At 45.5% G+C, this 18,457-nt stretch overlaps 1 pseudogene; it reads right to left on the reverse strand.

Moving 5' to 3' along the window:
• Positions 1-17,788: 17,788 nt before the first annotated feature.
• Positions 17,789-17,896, reverse strand: LOC138288688 (5S ribosomal RNA; annotated as a pseudogene).
• Positions 17,897-18,457: the final 561 nt, after the last annotated feature.

Here is an 18,457-nt window from a genome sequence, read left to right on the forward strand (position 1 = left end):
TCTGACTCCAAGGTATTTCCGGCAGGTACATTCCCAGTTAAGACCTTGTAGGTCTGGAGGCTGAGGGGTGTCACAGCACAGCTGGAATATATGGGATTTCTGCCAGTGGATGCAGAGGCCAGAGACATCCCTGAATTGTTTCAGCAGTGCAATCGCTCCAGGCAAGTCGTCACTCAGATCCTGCAGAAACAAAAGCATATCGTCTGCATAAAGGGAGGTGTGATTTACCCCACCCCTAATACCTAGGACCCTAAAGGAAGAGCCTGAGTGTGCACTGCTAGCAAAAGTTTCGCCAGCAAGGTCAAACAATAAGGGGGAGAGTGGGCACCATTGCCTAGTTCCCCATCCCACAACCTAGGAGTTGGAGATGGATTTGCCCATATCAACCTGGGCAGTGGATGCCCAGTACACCAACTCAGTCGATTGGACAAAACTATACCCCAGGTCAATTTTTAACACTGTTTGATAAAGAAAATCCTACAGAAGACTATTGAAAACCTTTATTATATCAATTGCCTGCGTTTGTCCAGTACATCCGCCTCAAAGACCTCAAGAAGCCTACAAATATTGGTTGCTGTGTTGCACCCTAGGATAAACCTGCCTGGTCCCCATGGATCGGGAGGGGGCAAGAGAGGCAGGAGGCGGGTCACCCATATTCAGCTACAAATTTTATAATCCATGTTCAGCATGGAAAAAGGGCGACATTCCTGAACATCGTGTAGTGGGCAGTCTGGCATCAGGAGGGGAAGTACCAAAGCCTCACTAGTAGAGTCAGAGAGTTGACCCGTCTCCCAGTCTAGAGGGTGACACAATGCAGCACCAATTCCTCAGCATATGCAGCATAAAATTCTACTTGTAGGCCATTGGTCCCGGGGACCTTGCCTCAAGCCATGTGTTTGATAGCCATGCGTACCTCCTGGAATGTGATAGCACCTCCCAGGACCTCCACGTCTTCTGATGTAAACATCAGGAGTGCTATTTGAAGTGCTATGTGGTTCAGGAATTATTCCACCCACTGGGGGGGCAGCAATGGAGGGGGCATACAGCATGATGTAATATTCTTCAGATCTACTATTGATTTGGTCCTGAGCATAGAATCACTCCTCAGTCTCTGACTTTATTTCTAGGATGAGGGAGCCTCTAGATGCAGGATTGACCAACCAGGTCAGCTGGCTGCCTGCTTTTTCGTGCTCAACATGTGCATATATCATGTACTACGGGAAGTCAAAGCAACAGAGCTCCTCAATATGGGTTGATAACTGTTCCTTGGCCTCAAGAAGCCAGTTTTTAAGATCCAGATTCCCAGTCCATGCCACATCCGGGTCGCAATGTGCTTTCTCCTGTGCCTCAAACTCTCCCACGAGCGTGCGACACACCCCCACCACCTCAGACAGACAGCATCCCCTTATGAACACATTAAAGGCTTCCCACTCAACTAGGGCTGAAGAGTCCATGTTGTCTACAAAATAATTTCTTATGGCCTCAACTACGGTATGCGAGAACCTGGTGTCTCCCAAAGTATTCACCTGTATGTGACAGTCTGGTGTCAGTGGGCACGCTGTATGCCAGTTTAGAGATAATAACACTGGATTATGATCTAGGATCATGCATCAGAGATATTCAATTCTTCGGACCTCACTGTAGACACCCAGGGAACACAGAAAATAATTGAGGCAGACATGCAATTCATGCATTCCTGAACTGAATGAGTAATCCCTGTCCCTGGGATGCAGGCATCTCTATGAGTCTAATAATATCCACTGCTGATACCAAGATAAGAAGGCTCTAGCTGTTCGGTGAACTGGGGAGTCTCCTAGTGATGGGTGAGACCTGTCTAGGGCCGGATGAACAAAACAGTTGTAGTCACCCCCCAATAGTATGTCCTGTGTTGCATACACGGCAAGTATCTAGGCATGTTGGTGAGGAATCCCGCTAGATCTGAATTGGAGGTGTAAATCCTACAATTATAATATCTAAGCCTGTTAGACGGCCCAACATCGCTACATACCTCCCATCAGGTTTAACCAGCTCTGATGCCACTTGGAAGGAGACCCCCTGGATGAATCCTCAAGCAAAGGCCGAGTAAGAGGTTGCAAATACTTGGCCCCGCCATCTCATATAGCCTTCTTCTCCATGGCAATGAGTTGGGTCTCTTGTAGGAGTGCTATATGTGCCCCCCTACTTTTAAAGTAAGTATGGACCTTGTACTCTGGGCCATGTAATTGAGGCCCCTGAAGTTCCAGCTTATGTAATTGTACTTTAAGTTGGATGCTATATGGGGATATTATAACCGATTTGTGTCCAGTCATGCGGAGAGATCATAGTTCCAAGATGTATAAGGGACCACTGCCATCATAGTGATGGATCCGATTAGAGGGTGGGGAATGCCAGCACTTAAACTAAAGCAACCAACAGGCAAAACCTAACGCCCCAACCCCAGGACAAGAAGTGAACGACTACTGATCCAAACCGCAAAACAAGAAACCAACTCACATGCAGTCATCACATGCATACTTTGAAATGTGGTAGGTACACAAGCTGCGATGCTTGTTGGCCTCACATTATACCACACAGGAGGCAGTTTGAAAGATCACACCCCCAATTGACCCAGGTGACAGACTATAACAAGGCAGGTACACTGTGCCAACATTTTCGAATTTATTCTCCATATCAATCCAGTGTAGCTGCCCCACTGGGGCAGTTAAATGATCTCATCAGAGGTGCCAGGGGTAGTGAGTACCTGGAGCTATAGGAGGAAGTTAAGGCATGGTCAGAGTCTGAGTCTCCAGGGTCGTCCTCTCCCACCACTGAGAGGGGCCTGGGGCCAAGGCCACTAAGGGTTGCCACTGCCTACACCACTTTGTGCTGTTCATCCAGTGTCTGGGAGCAGAAGGAAGCATTCTTGGTCCCCTTTCTCAATTTCTTTCTAGGGGGCCATCTGCATGTCTCCTGGTTGCTAGACAACCCCCTCTCTTCTGCGTGAGGGAGGTCTTTGATTCATTCCCAGAGTAGTGGGAGGGAGCCAAGCAGGGAAAAGCTTTGCATATGAAATTACAAGATCCCTGAGGTGCTTTTTGGCAGTCTGGAAAGGACGTCCCTGGTGAATTCTGGAAATATCATCACTCTCCAATTCTCTACCAGGATGCTGCTCTTTATCCTCGCCTGTCTGAGGATGTAGTCATGATCCCTGTAATGCAAAGATTTGGCCACCACCAATCTGTGGGGTGCCTCCAGGAGCTGAGGCCATGTCAGTACTTGATGAGCATGTTCCAATGGAAAAAAGGGCAACAGACCTTCTGGGGCCACCTCCTCGCGAAGTCATGTCTCCAGATAGCTGACCATATTACTTCTGGGGCCCTCAATATGCTGGGTAGGCCTATGATATGTAGATTGTTCCTCTTGGCCCTGTTTTCAGCATCTTCATCCCTGGATTCCAGCACCTGCATCATCCAATCCTTCATTGGCACCATTTCAGGAATAACTTCCTCTACTGAGCATTCAGTTGCAGTAACTCGTTCAGCCAGGCACCTGTGGTCATCTCTCAGAAGCCTAATGTACACAGCTACTCTGTCAATTTTTAGCTCCAAGACCTCTTGAGGGGTAGCAAGGGCTTGGAGTACAGTGTCCAGAGCAGTTTCAGTTGGTACTATTAACAGGGGCCGCACACTAGCAGCCATCTCATGCAGGGTGCCAGTGTTCAAGTCCCGAGAGGATTCAAGGTCAGATTGGTCTTTCTTTTTTGTGCATTTGCCCATAATTATACTCTGCTAGAAACATGGAAGGGTGGTGTAAAGGGGGTTAGTAGATGGGGTGCTATTGTCCGAACCAGGCCCGCTCAGGTCACCTAGGTTTCATTAGGGGTAGGAGGCAGCATACCTTCCCATTGTTGCAGGAGTCTCCCCATCCCCAACTGTGGCAGTTAGATATGGCACATTAGTGTACTGGGCAGTATTAGTATAACCTATGTCCCCATGGGGGTGAAAAGAGATAGGCCAGCTAGCACCTATTGAGAATGCAGCCTGATGTCCCAAGGCCAGAAGTGTGTCTGGCTACAACAACATGCAGTGCCACAGGCTGCAGAGAAGCAGCACCAGTCAATGCCAGCTTCAAAGGCCAAGTGAGTAATTGAGTCCAGTGTGCCTCCAGGTACAGCACCACTTCTCAGGTGCCAGGTGGTTTGGTTGATAGACCCAGGGGTGTAGAGGAGTGGGGGAAGCAGCTCACTTAATCACAGCCCTAGTGTCAGTAGGGTTTAGGAGGTGCCAAGGAGCTCACGCAGCAGGTCGGGATACACCCAAAGACCGCTGGCCATGGGGGCAGTCACCGGTAAAGCCCACACTTGTCCCCCTGAGATCGGCCTATTCAGGTTTAGTCCATAACACTGCAGGCAAGATAGCCCGGTCCTATTTAGTGGTATTGCAGTAGACCCATAAGCCTGCAACTTAGTGAGGCCAGCAGTGTTGCAAGGGCCCCAAGTACCCAAACAAGGGCTGTATTGTGAGGTGTTACCGGGCTAACTTATGGGCATCCTCAAATGTCAGGTATGTCCTCTCAGTGCCCCGAGTCTGCCCACACTGGCACTTTCTCAAACTTAATGTTGGCCCAGGGCCTCACCTACAGTCACTCTGAGGCTCTCCCTCCTTGTCATACCTGCAGAGGGACCGCTGCTCCTTCAGCATGCAGCCTCTACTCTCTGACAGGCACTGATGGTGTACCTTGGGGCCAGTGGTGTGCCCTAGTGGACCTCAACGTCTGGTTAGGACCCATTCCATGGCCCCACCCAAGTCAGAGGAAGCCGAAGGGAGCATCTTGTTGGCGCGGCAGATGCCCGGCCAAATCTCCCTGTGAATCTCAGCCACACTCTGTAAGTGGTCCGGGGTTAAATTAGCAGAAGAGGTGCAACCCTGTCTCGCCCCTGCTCAAATGTTCATAGGCAGGGAGCACCTGCAGTCTTTTCTTTGGTCTGGGCTGCCACGCTGGGCTCAAACCCACTGACGCCTCTCCTGACACGGGTCCCTGAGCCTGCAGTGTGGTCATTCTGCAATCGGACACCAGCAATGCACCCCGGGCCCATCAGCTTGTGTCCGCATCAGCCCACTAGCTCTGCTCCAATTCACCTGACCAATGGTGCAGTCTTACTTTCTACAGCTCCATCTTGGGACTTCGATTCTGGCTGCTGCAGCAGCGTAAAAGTCAGACAAGAGGAGGTCACTACTAGATAGTTATAGTTAGGACCTAGTTTCTATAGAAAAAGCTGTGTTTTGCTTGCCTATATCTTTGGTGCCGCTTGATGAATCTTCCCAAAATTTTCCTAAAAAATTTGACAGTCAAGTGAGAGCCGAGATAAGGGGGGGGGGGGGCATGCCTTAAATAATTTGTCTGCAAATGTTTCATTGATATTTTTATTGATGTTATGAAAGTTGTCATGAGTGCTGTAATATTTGGGGTAATTAGCAGTGCATGACGAAGGCGTGAGTTAGAGTTACTTTAGGACGCGAGTCATAGTTACCTGAAATAACTCTAACTATAAGTGCTGAATTTCTACGGTTATATGCGAGTAAATTCAGGGCCTAACTACAACGTCCCTGTAACCTTTGATTTTTTAAGTTAATTTCTATGGTTCTTTTAATTTTATTTCCTCGCTATGACGTCCCTGTAGCCTTTTTTTTCAGTGAATTTCTATGTTTTGTAAAGTAATTTTAATTACTAAACATTATTCCAACCACCGCCATTCAAGGGCTTTGGCCCCGCGTGATGGGGGTTGGGCGCAGGGTCTCACCTGTGGCAAGGCCCTGTGGCAAATCCCCCATAACTACCCAACCCCACGCCACACACAGCCTTCAGCCATACTCTGTGGGGGCTGGGTGCAGGGCCTCGCCTGTGGCCACCCCCATACCCACCCAACCCTGTGCCGTGCAGGGCTATTTGAGGTGGGATTTGGCCACAAGGTCTGTCTCTCTGGGTATGATAATAGGTGTAGAGGGCATCTCTGGGTGTGAGAGTATCTGTCTGGGTGTGAGAGTGGGTGTGAGAGGGTCTATGTGGGTGTGAGAGTTGGTGTGAGTGTCTGTCTGGGTGTAAGAGTAGGTATGAGAGGGTGTCTATGAGTGTGAGAGCGGGTGTGAAAGTGTCTCTGTGAGTGGGTGTGTGTGTGTCTTTGTAGGTCTGTGAGTGGGTGTGAGAGAGTCTGAGTGGGTCTGTCAGTGGGTGCATGAATGTATGAGTGTGTGAGTGTCTGTGTAGGTCTGTGAGTGGGTGTGAGAGACTCTAAGAGGGTCTGTGAGTGGGTGCATGAATGTTTGAGTGGGTCTGTGAGTGGGTGAATAATTGTCTAAGTAGGTCTGTTAGTAAGAGCATGAGTCTCTGAGTATCTCTATGAGTGGGTGCATGAGTGTCAGAGTGGGCTTCTGAGTAGGTGCGTGAGTTTAATTGGGTCTGTGAGAGAGTGTGCAAGTCTGTGAGTGGGTCTGTGATTAGGTGTGTGAGTCTCGGAGTGAGGCTGTGACTGGGTGTGTTAGTCTGTGAGTGGGTCTGTGAGTGGGTGTGTGAGGGTCTAACTGGGTCTATTAGTGGGTGTGTGAGTTTCTGAGTAGGTCTTTAAGTGAGTAAATGAGTCTGTGAATGTGTCTGTGAATGTGTGCGTGAGTTTCTGAGTGGGCCTGTGAGTTAGTACAGGAGTCTCAGAGTGGGTCTTTGAGTGGGTGTGTGAGCCTGAGTGGGTTTGTGAGTGGGTGCATGAGTGTCAGAGTGGGCTTCTGAGTAGGTGCGTGAGTTTAATTGGGTCTGTGAGAGAGTGTGCAAGTCTGTGAGTGGGTCTGTGATTAGGTGTGTGAGTCTCGGAGTGAGGCTGTGACTGGGTGTGTTAGTCTGTGAGTGGGTCTGTGAGTGGGTGTGTGAGGGTCTAACTGGGTCTATTAGTGGGTGTGTGAGTTTCTGAGTAGGTCTTTAAGTGAGTAAATGAGTCTGTGAATGTGTCTGTGAATGTGTGCGTGAGTTTCTGAGTGGGCCTGTGAGTTAGTACATGAGTCTCAGAGTGGGTCTTTGAGTGGGTGTGTGAGCCTGAGTGGGTTTGTGAGTGGGTGCATGAGTGTCTGAGTGGATCTGTGAGTGGGTGCATGAGTGTCTTAGCGGGTCTGTGAGTTTGTGCATTTGTTCTGAGTGTGTCTGTGAGTGGGTGCATAAGTCTCTGAGTGGGCCTGTGAATGGCTGCATTAGTGTCTGAGTGCGATTGTGAGTGGGTGTGTGAGTGTGTCAGAAGCTGTGTGAGTGACTCGGCCACAAAGGAACCTCACCTGCCCTTTCATCCAACAAGAGTCCACAACTATGCACAAAATATCTACCCAGGTGGAATTCTTTCTGCCTCCTTGTGTAAATGTCCAGCACCAATTCTACACTACAGCTGTGTAATGGAGCACAAGGAAATGTCACTTCTGACCCTGTGTGTATTTTGACAACATGATTGTTCCTGTTGAGTCTTTCTATAGAGTTCTGTGATAATATGAATCCTCTTATAGAAAGCCCAACAAGACTACAAAGATGTAAATCTCCACCAAACAAGAGTCCTTCCTCTTATCTGTATGACATAAGTGCTTCTTTGTTTTGTGGGAATATCCTCATATTCCTTGGCTTTAAGAATCTGCCACCAAAAGTGTCAAAAACGCACTGGGAGGGCACTTAGGTAAGCTGTCCAACATCCTGGCAAAAGGATGTGAAGACATATGCATACTACTAAGGAGAACAGTGTGGGGCCAAGCGGGCACAGCTTCCAGGTGATTTGCACATTTGCATACTCATAGCAATTTAATAGGAGAACCATGGACTCTAGGGGACAAGGGTCACGTGGCCCTCCTCCCCTGGCTGATTTTAGACCCGGGGACCCCATCCTCCGGGGCCCAGCCAGGTCTCCTGGGTGCCCCCAGGGGAACCCAAGTTTGCAGTGGGACCTCCAGGGGAGCCTCAAGGTTCCCACAGACCCAGCTTGATTCCAGCCTCCTGCGGAAGCCGGCACTGCTCTTGCAAACAGGGAGCTGTTAAACATGCAGCTCCCTGTGTGCAAGAGCAATAGTTTCATCTATTTCCCTGCCTGCATCTTTGTGGCGCAACAAAAGAGTTGAAACCTCTGTTTCCAGCAGACGAGAGCACTTTGACAGGTATTCCCTAATGGAAGCTGAGTGTTTGCTCTGACATGGTTGACGCTGTTAAAGCTCCCACCAAGTCAGAGCAAGCAGCTATGTCACGTAGTTGGCACCTGGGGACATAGCAGGAGCCGGCCCTGGGGAAAGTGGTCCTAAAGGCCAATATTAGCTCCATGAGGGGGCCAAATGGCCCTTTCCAACATTTAATTTGGCCCGAGGAGGTGGTGGTCACCAAGGGTCCATCATGGACCCTCTATCTTATTTTATTTCAGCCCTGGGAAGGTGGCAGTCCTCAGGGCTGTGGGGGGCTGCACAGCCCTGACATATAATAGAAACTTAGTGATGGGGAGGGGCCTGTCTCCAGGGCCCCCTTTTATTATAAATGTATCTTGTCCCAGAGAGGTGGTGGTCCCTGTGGCACAAGGCTCAAGGCTGCTGCATAGGTCCCCTTGCAAATTTTTGCATCATCACCCCAGGGAGGTGGTAGTACCTGTAGCTAATATAAGCCCTAAGATGGTGGCCCGGTGCAATCCCCCCCTTTTCTAAGCCCCCAATGGCCCAGGGACATAGCCCACCGGGGAGCAAAATAAAAAGAAATCTCCCAAAAATCCACAGTTCCATGCGCAGATTTTTCTGAGTTTAAAAAAATGCTTTTAGTATTGGCGGGATCCGCGGGCGACCCCTAGTCCAAGGCTAGGGGTGACCCTGCCCGTGCCCCTTTTGCTCTTTTAAAAAACATTTTGACTCAGTTGAAGCCGAGTCCCAAAATGGCTGCCTACACTCCTATGTTGAAGTGTCGGCAGCCAATCAGATATCAGCATGGGGATAGTTGGGTCTGCGGAGGATCTGCGTCCCTAGATATCTATATTTCTTAAACTCTAATATCTCAAAACTACTGAATAGATTTACACCAAATCACAAAGAACACACTTTCTGGACCAACAGCTAGCTTTTTTCCAATTTGGTGTAATTCTGTTCAGCGATTCGGGCTGTAGTCACATTCAACATCCGTATAGGGAAATACATGGGGAAAACATGTTTTGGGACCCACTTTTTCCCAGCCCCCGTTCAACTGATAAATTTCAAGACAGCAGCTGAACCGACTGTCAAAATAGTTTTGAAAGTGTCATGAAAATTCATTAAGCGCCACCAAAGTTATTGGCAAAACAAAAAACGCTCTTCCTATGGAAAGTAGGTCCTAACTATAATACCTACTGGGACCACTTTTCACACTCAAAAGTTGGTGCAGGAGAGGGGGCTGACCTCTCCCCAATTAACCCCATTGGTGCGTGTGTCGGCCAATGGCCACCTAAACTTGGGAACTACCCAGAGTTCTGTCTTCTGTTTTGCATAATTTATGTCTCACTTTAATCCTTAAAAGGGTGTTGTTTTGGCTTAAACTGAGTTCTCCCTTGTGTCTGTAGAAAGTTAAACCTCTCTGAAGAGATGTAATGAGATCGGAACACATGTCAGGGGTTGCTTTTGCTCATTCCAGGTTGGCTTGGATGGTATTTTACCAGTCTAAAGCTGTAATACTGTGGCTGGAGTAGTGAAAGGCTTTTGTAATTTTGCAGCTCGGCAAGGATGGCATTGGGTCAGTCCTATGCTTAAAGATTTTGCTGTACAAATGGCAAAATACTTTGTCACTTTCTAGCTCGGCGTGGGTGACACTGCAAATCTTATACTTAAAAAGGTTGCTAGAAAAACAGAAGTTTGAGGTGAGCAAATCTAGAGTATTGCTGGTGTTGCAGGGTGATCCTTACTGGAACTGCTCTCTACCTAAACTTGGGAACCACCCAGAGTTCTCTCTTCTGTTTTGCATATATATGTGTATATATATATATATATATAATTTTCAAAGAACGGTGCAGCTTAATAAAGCACCAGCAGGCTGCACAATATCCAAAAGCTCGTGAAAAGTAGAAAATGAGCACAATTTCCACAAATCAGTCATACGAAAAATCGTTGGCTTCATTTATTGAAAAAATTCATACAAACAATGAGTAAACAGCACTTTCAAAAATATACAAAATAATAATCAATTAAGTGCCCAAAAAGAACAACACACACACGCTGTCCCGGCCAAATGTCATATATATATATATATATATATATATATATATATATATATACAGTACATATATATATATAGAGAGAGAGAGGGAGAGAGAGAAAAAGAGAGAGAGAGAGACTCTATAGAGGGAGAGAAATATATGTATATATAGAGAGATCACTTTTGACATTGCATGTGTGGGGTCCCTGAGGGCTGCGATCAGCCCCCAGGCAAACCACACACACACATATAAAAGTGATCTCTTTACATATACATATGGAGAGAGAGGAGCTCTCTTCCTATATATAAATATATATATATATATATATCTATCTATATTGAATTGCTGAGTGGATTAGTAAAGCCAGCCATTACCTACACCTAAAAACAAATGAAATGTGTGTGCGAGGGGGGCTATGGAGAGATGAGAGACAATTTTGCTGGGTGGTAGTGAGGAAATCAAAGGAGGAGGTCATGGGAGGGGAAGCAGCAAAAAATCTTGTCACACTGGGTGCCACCAGGGATAAAGCCTGTGATGAAGGGTATGTGGCATGGTGAAGTAATTGTGTGTCTTTTTTGTTTTTTTCAGTGTCTTCAGAGAACCTGCTGATTGAGGTAAGAAGCAAAGGTAATGTGACTGACATTTACTGTTGCATACATCACAGACACCCACTAGGAATTTTGTCACCATATTTGCCTTCTACATAGGCTTATGTTTTAGAGGGGCAGTTTAGCGAGTAGAAGAGATAGTGTCTCGTTGGATGACTGCTGCTGAAGCCATAAATCGGTTTATAGTGGACAGCGCTGAGGCAGGATCAGAGAATGGGACAGCAGATATTGAGACAGCATCTGAGGGAGAGGACAATGGAGCAGAATCTGCTAGTGATTTTTCAGTTGGCGGAGTCCAATCTAACGACACCTCTTCCAGTGATTCTGAGGGAGACGATGAGGAGAGTTGTGTTGTCTCTACGAAAGCATAGTATGTGCAGCGGTACAACAGCGGGTTAGCCCAACCCAGAGAGCAGGTGCGTGCGGCAGCAATCACAGACAGAGTGCTTGCTTGGCAGCCACCCAATTTAGTTCAGCCCCAAATTCCACCTTTTACTTTTGATGCTGGAGGTAAAAGTCAATACGGCCAACTTTTTGCCGGTCGACTAAATGCATCTCTTTTTGGATGTTGACTTTCTTCACCAAAGTTTGCAGCAGCAAAATTGGTGTGCAGAGCAATTTCTGAGGGATCATGGAGGCACTCTACGGCCCTGTTCTAGGGCATGCCAGTGGACTTCCACTTTGCTAGAGGAGTTGAAGATATTTTTGGGCCTTACCCTCAAAATGAGGTTAGTGCAGAAACCCACCTGTTGGATGACTCGCACGGTTTGGGTAACCCCCTTCTTCATACGTTTGGTTTTCTGATTCACATCTGCCTGTTCCTGAAAGCTGGTAAGATGGTGATTTTAGCACAGCAAACCTTTGATTGATCCCATTTACATGGAAAAAAACAGATGCTTTCTTCTGTAGCACTTTTTCCCATTGTTCCCAAAAAACCCACATTTTAGCTGTATTTTGGCTGATTTCTTGGTCTCCTCTAGGGGAATCCACAAACTCTGGGTACCTTTAGAATCCCCAGGATATTGGGGAGAAAAGGACACAAATCTGGCATGGATAGTTTATATAGACAAAAAGGTATGGGGGCCTAAGCGCAAACAATCTAAATAGCCAAAAAAAGGGTTCAGCATTGGGGAGGATTTAGGTGGGAGAGGCCCACCAGCTAATGGGTTAATTTAAATTCCACAAAATGAGCCATGTTATCCTTAAATTCTAGTCCAAACCTATAATATCACACCAATGTGTTTTAACCACCACAGTCTTTGCCACGGTTGGTGAGATCTTTTATAATTTTAGTATTAATACAAACAAGCCCACCTGGCCCATTAAGAGGCATTGTGGGATATGTAGACCCAACCTTCTCATACAAAAAGGTTTAAGGATCAAATTAAGAGTTACTGATATAAAGTGCATAGGCATTTTTGATCATTCCATACTATAATAAAACAAAGGTTACAAAAGTGTTATAGTTAAGTGGACATTTAAAACATGCAAAATCATAGAAATTCAGCAGCTATAGTTAACTCATCTAATTGTAAGTTATGCCCCAAATGCACTGATTATGACCTCACATATCACATCACTCATAACATGGTCAGTGCCATCACCGATTACATCATTGATTACTTCTCAAATGACATCATTGATAAGAGAGAAAGAGAGAGAGAGCAATTTCTGCAAGTAGCATAAGTGCCTCAACATCTGCACAAGCTCAAACTCCTGCTCAAAGTTTCCATTCCAGCTACCTGAGTAGAGTTAGGAGGCATGGTTACACACTGTGCCAAGTGTCAACAACTTGTGGCACTTTAAACCTCTGATGATGTCATGTTTTTTGAAAGTGTTAAGAAGCATCATTGCTAGTTTTCTTTTTATATTTTGTTGTTAGTGTTGCAGCACACTGATTTTGAAAGTGTTAAGAAGCATCATTGCTAGTTTTTTTTCTTGATTTTATTGTTAGAGTTGCAGCACACTGAGTTTTGACCACGCAATGGTTTTGCATGGAGCTGGATTGTTTGCAATTTTTGCATTTTTTTTAGTTTCCTTAAAGAAAAAAATACATAAAAACTTGTTCCAGAAAAAGTAAAAAAGAAAATCCGGTTCTTGTTAGTACCACCATTTAATGTAGTTTATTGTTTGTATGCTATTAGATGTATGGTTGTATAGCTTAGTTTGTTTTAGCAAGTTCAGATGTGTGCCTGGGTGTATTAGTGTGTCGTTCAGTGTACCTGGATGTCTTAGTCTATGTGTTAGTGTATATCTGGCTATGTCAGTGTATGTAATAACGCATGCCTAGTGTGTCAGTGAATGCATTAGTGTGTACTTTGGAGTCTGAATGTATGCAATGTTGTGTCCTTGGGGGTCTCAATGTATGCATCAGTGTGTGCCTGGGTGTGTTAGTGTATGGATCAGTGTGCTCATGGGTGTGATACTGTATGCATAAGTGTCTAACTGGAAGTGTCAGCGTATACATCAGTATGTGCCTGTGTGCTTCAGTGTATGCATGCATGTGTGCTTACATGTATTAGCAAAAGCATTGGTGTGTGCCTGGGTGTGTTAGTGTATGCATCAGTGTGTTCCTGTGTGTTAGTGTATGCATGAGTGTGTGCCTTGGTATGTTAGTGTATGTATCAGTTTGTGCCTGGGTGTGTTATTGTATGTATCATGTGTGCCTGGGTGCGTTAGTGTATGCCTTAGTGTATTTGACTTTGTCAGCATATGAAACAGTGCATGCCAAGGTGTATTAGTCTATGCATGAGTGTGTGCCTAAGTTTGTTAGTGTATGTGTAAGTGTGTGCCTGTGTTTGTAAGTGAATGTATCAGTGTATGCCTGTGTGTCTCAGTGCATGCATCAGTGTCTGCCTGTGTTAGTGTGTGCATCACTGTGTGTCTGGGTGTGTCAGTGTACACTTCAGTTTGTGACTGGGTGTGTTAGTGTATGCATGTCTGTGTGACTGGGTGTATTAGTGCATGCATCAGTGTGTGCCTGGCTGTGTCACTGTATGTTTCAGTGTGTGCCAGGGGGTACGTTTATGATTAATAATGTGCGCCTGAGTATGCCAGTGTATATGTCAGTGTGTGCCTGGGTTTGTTAGAGTATAATGTAGTGTGTGTAATTTAGCACTACTGCTTGCGTTAGTGTTTGCCTGGGTGTGTAAGTGTATGCATGACTGTGTGCTTGGATGCCTCAGTGCCTGTATCAGTGTGTCATGTTAGTTGGGTATGTTAGTTTCTGTATGAGTGTGTCTTTGGGTGTGTCAATGTATACATAAGTGTTTACATTTATATGTGATTCTATGCAAGATAGTGTGCCAGGGTGTGTTAGTGTATATTTGGATAAGTGCCTGGGTGTGTTAGTGTATGCATGATGCTGTGCCTGGTTGTGTCAGTATATGCATCAGTGTATGTCTGAGTTTGTAAGTGTATAAATAACTCTGTGCCTGGGTATGTTAGTGTATGCAAGATTGCATGCTTGATTATATTAGTGTATATTTTGATGTGTGCTTGGGTATGTCAGTGTAAGCATGATTGTGTGCCTGGTTGTGTCAGTGTTTGCATCAGTGTATGCCTGGGTGTGTTATTAAATGCATTAGTGTTTGTCCGGGACTGTCTGTTTCTGCATTAGTATGTGCCTGAGTGTGTCAGCGTATGCACCAGTGTGTGTCTGAGTATGTTATTGAATGCATTAGTGATTAGGTTGGTGTGCCAGTGTTTGCAATGGTGTATGCCTGGGTGTTTGAGTGTATGTATGAGTGTGGGCCTGGGTGTGTCAGTGCCTTCATCAGTGTATGTCTGGTTGTGTCGGTGTTTGCACTGGTGTGTTCTTGGGGATGTCAGTGTCTACATCAATGTGTTCCTGGGTGTGTCAGATAATGTTTCAGTTTGTGCCTGGTTGTTTCACTGGATGTATTATTAATTGGCTGGGTGTGTTAGTATCTGCATTGGTATGTGTGTGGGTGAGTCAGTGTATTTGTCACTCTGTGCTTGGGTGCCTCAGTGTATTCATGAGTGAGTGTCTTGTGTCAGTCCCTGCATCAGTGTATAGCTGGGTGTGTCAGTGTATTCATGAATGCGTGCCTGGGTATATTATTGAATCCATTAGCGTATGGCTGGGTCTGTCAGTGTTTGAATTGGTGTATGTCTGGGTGTCTCAGTGCATGTATGAGTGTCTGTCTGGGTATGTTAGTGCCTGCATTAATGTATGGGTGGGTGTGTCAATGTCTGCATCAGTGTGTTCCTGGGTGTGTATGTGTCTACATCAATGTATGTCTGAGTGTGTCCATGTATGCATCAGTGTGTGCTTGTCTGTTTCATTTCATGCCTTACTTTTTGCCTTTTTCCTTTTTTTTACTGTTCTCAGCTTCCATACTTTTACACCATAAATGAAGTGTTGTATAAACACTCATCACTGAACAGTGGGGAAAAACAATCACATGGACTGTAGAAAAAACACCATAAGCACATGGTATGTTGCTGTAAATAGCATTACTATTCATCACACTCACTACAAATAACTAGCTGTTTTATCTATCCATAATAATGAATATAATGGATATATGCTTAAGGTAAGTTTTTTTTTATTAAGAGCATTTTAAATCAATTAATATCTATAAATGGTATCAGAATACGAAAAGCATCCATCCTGGTAAGCCGCATGATGTTGTATAAACTGGAAATCCATTAACCAGAAGTAGAGTACGTCAGTGTTCCAATTCCAATTCTTTTTATAATTTTGGAGCTGTTGTTGTAATATCTGATTGTGACGTTCTTGTTATGATATTTTGTCCATCCGCTTTTACTTTTTAAAAACAAGTTCAGTATCCTGAAATATGTTTAACTTTAATGATTTTAGCAATATTTGTTTCTCTATAAAATAGCTGTATGTCCTGGTTAGGTCGAGCGTTAGCATTCGGCCTGCTGTAAACTAAAGTATACAATAGAGTGAGTTCCAGCGTTTTGATTTGTTAGTTGCAGTGTCCTTCAAAAATCCTTGCTTGCTAGTGGTCAGTTCTGCCTCTCTGTCCTGCCTTTTTTTTTTACTTTGGGAGCAGCACAAAGTACTGTGTAATTGCTCTTTGTACTCTTTATCTCTTCTGTAAGGGACTTTTTTGGGGCATTTGCCTGTTTCACCTCAACAGTGTGGGTGCTTGTTCAGTCCCTCCTCCCCACCAGCTCCCTCTGTAAACATAAACCAACAGCAGAGGGTGTCTTTTCCAGGGCCAGCTCGCCCTCTTTATTTTCAGTCTGTGTGTCAAGAAAAGTCCACTCAGTAATTTACAACGCTAGGAGCTCTAACTGGAGCAAACACAAGAGCATTGCATTCCAAATGCTTGTCATTTTTTATTTTTTAATTGTTTCCTGCTCATTCGGTGCCCATCGCTGATCTCAGCTGCTCGTGTTCAGTTTCAGCTTCACCCTTTGTGCCCAGCTTTTTTTTCTTTTCATTTGTGTGGTAAGAAAAGTCCAGTGAGGAGTTTACAACAGTAATAGCTCTAACTCAAGCAAATGCGTGACCCGTTGCATTGAAAATGCTTGTTAACTCCTCTGTTTAAAATGCTCTGGGTTACGTCCGATTCTCTCATTCTCACACGCTGCAGCAGCCCCTCCGCAACCTAGCACAACTATCAGACAGCCCCTCTCACACACTTAATTACAATGGACAACCCTGACCTGACACAGCATGTGCTGCGCCTCCTTAGCCCCCTCTTCTGCAGCGTTCATTCTCCCCTCCCAAGGATGATTAGTTGCTACTATGCAGGAGTTCCCTCTTTGTTATCCTACTGAGTGGTGACACCTCCATTCACTCTGGTCGGGAGAAATATCTCTTCTACACTACCTTAACAAATCCAGAAATAAATGGGAAGGCAAGCCAATGACTTACCTCTTCTTGCACTTTTTTTCATTTAATGGAGAGGCTCTGTCACTCTGAAAGTGCCATCTGCAACATGTTCGCCATGCCTTACAGGCAGAGGGTGGCCAGTGTTTTCTTTACTTTTGTCAAACCAGGGTCCCACAGAAAGTATTTTGGAGTTGTTGGAAAAATCTGATCTTTCATCATGGAATCCCTTCTCAAACAACATGCAAAATAATGCCCCTTCTTACAATACAAGTGAAACTGAAAGAGACAGAGGTCTGTAGTTTAATGCTTAGGACGTAACAGTGAGTAATGTGCTCTCTGCTGGGATGTTTTCCTATGTTGAACAGGTTTTATTCTGCACACACCCTGCTCACCCATTCTTTCTGTGGTCGATAAATGGATCGTTGAGGTAATGACACCTGTAGCAGTGCCATGAAATGCCGGAAAATGCTTTGGAATGCTTTTACAACAACTCAAATTGTACGCACCTTTCCTCTATGTATTCCCTGTTTCTGGAATGCTCTGCTTTTGGACTCTGTTACACTAGTGTCTGCAACTCATTTCATTCTTCCACATCGAATACATCATTGTCCTTTTATCACATTTTCGACACGCTGTGCTGATTTTTTCCATTTGGTTGCCAATAGTGTGCTCAAGCACTATTTCTTGGGGGCTAAGGCTTATTCATGGCACCAGTCTTAAAGAAAATAAGTGGGGGGACTGACCAAGTTAGACATTATGCAAGTGACATCACGGCACATGACAGCAAAGCACGTGAAATCACACCTGGAATCACAGGTAGTGGCATCACAACCCATGACCTGACAGGAAATTACATCACAAGAAGTGAGATCTGGTCTTAAGACCTCACGCATATGCTTAACCACAAGAAAGCAAAGCCTTAGCTCGGGATTCCTTTGCCCGTCGTGGAGCAAATGTATTCTTCAGCTTGGGCCGAGTGTAAAGTGCAGAATAATTGTGGAAAGTGTGTATTTTAGTGTTATTGCTGTTCTTTTTTATTTCTTTTTTTAAGACAGGAAAAATAAGAGTGCAGGAAATAAAAAGTGGAAAATGAAATTATCGAGGAAGCTGTGTAGTTGAGCTAAGACGTGCAGCACCTAGTGTCTGCGAGAGGCGAAATGCCTACAGCACCTGGTATTCCCAGGCAGTGTCCCATCCAAGTACTAACCAGGCCCGACCCTTCTTAGTTTTCAAGATCGGCGCATTAAGGGTGGTATGACCGTAGGCAGGAAAAGCTGCAGTTTCAGCTCTCTTCTGCTCACCAAGCCCACCGCCCGGAGCCTGCTGCTCCTAATCGCACCTGCACAGGCTCCCCTTGGGAAGTCAGACATGAACTCATTGCCAGAGGCCCAATGCCCCAACCCACATAGAACACCACTTTTAGGGTTGAGCGTGCTTCTCATGCGCTTGCGCATGCGTTTCGCTTGCGAGATGCATTAGTAGTTAGAAAAGGGCTCGGAGCCCCGCCCATGTCACGTCAGTGTCTTTCATTAGTTTGTGGGCTTCACTTTCAAAATCTGCTTGCTTTCATTAGTGGAAGGTATGCATATGTCATGACTTTTCCGGTGGTTAGCCCTCCTCGAGCGCAGCGACCAAGTACTGAAAACATGTGAGGCTTGGTGTTTCCCGTCCGGTTTGTGGACTACTTTTTATCTTTTTTCGCAGCGCAATCTCGTTTGGCAGAAGTTGAGCGCTTTACATGACATCGACCCTGTTACATAGTCAATTGCACTTTTGCCTGTTACACAGGTAATTGCACTTTTGCCGATAGGTTTAATGTGGCAAGAA

Source organism: Pleurodeles waltl, chromosome 4_1 (genome assembly GCF_031143425.1).
Source record: "Pleurodeles waltl isolate 20211129_DDA chromosome 4_1, aPleWal1.hap1.20221129, whole genome shotgun sequence".
Classification (NCBI taxonomy): domain Eukaryota; kingdom Metazoa; phylum Chordata; class Amphibia; order Caudata; family Salamandridae; genus Pleurodeles; species Pleurodeles waltl.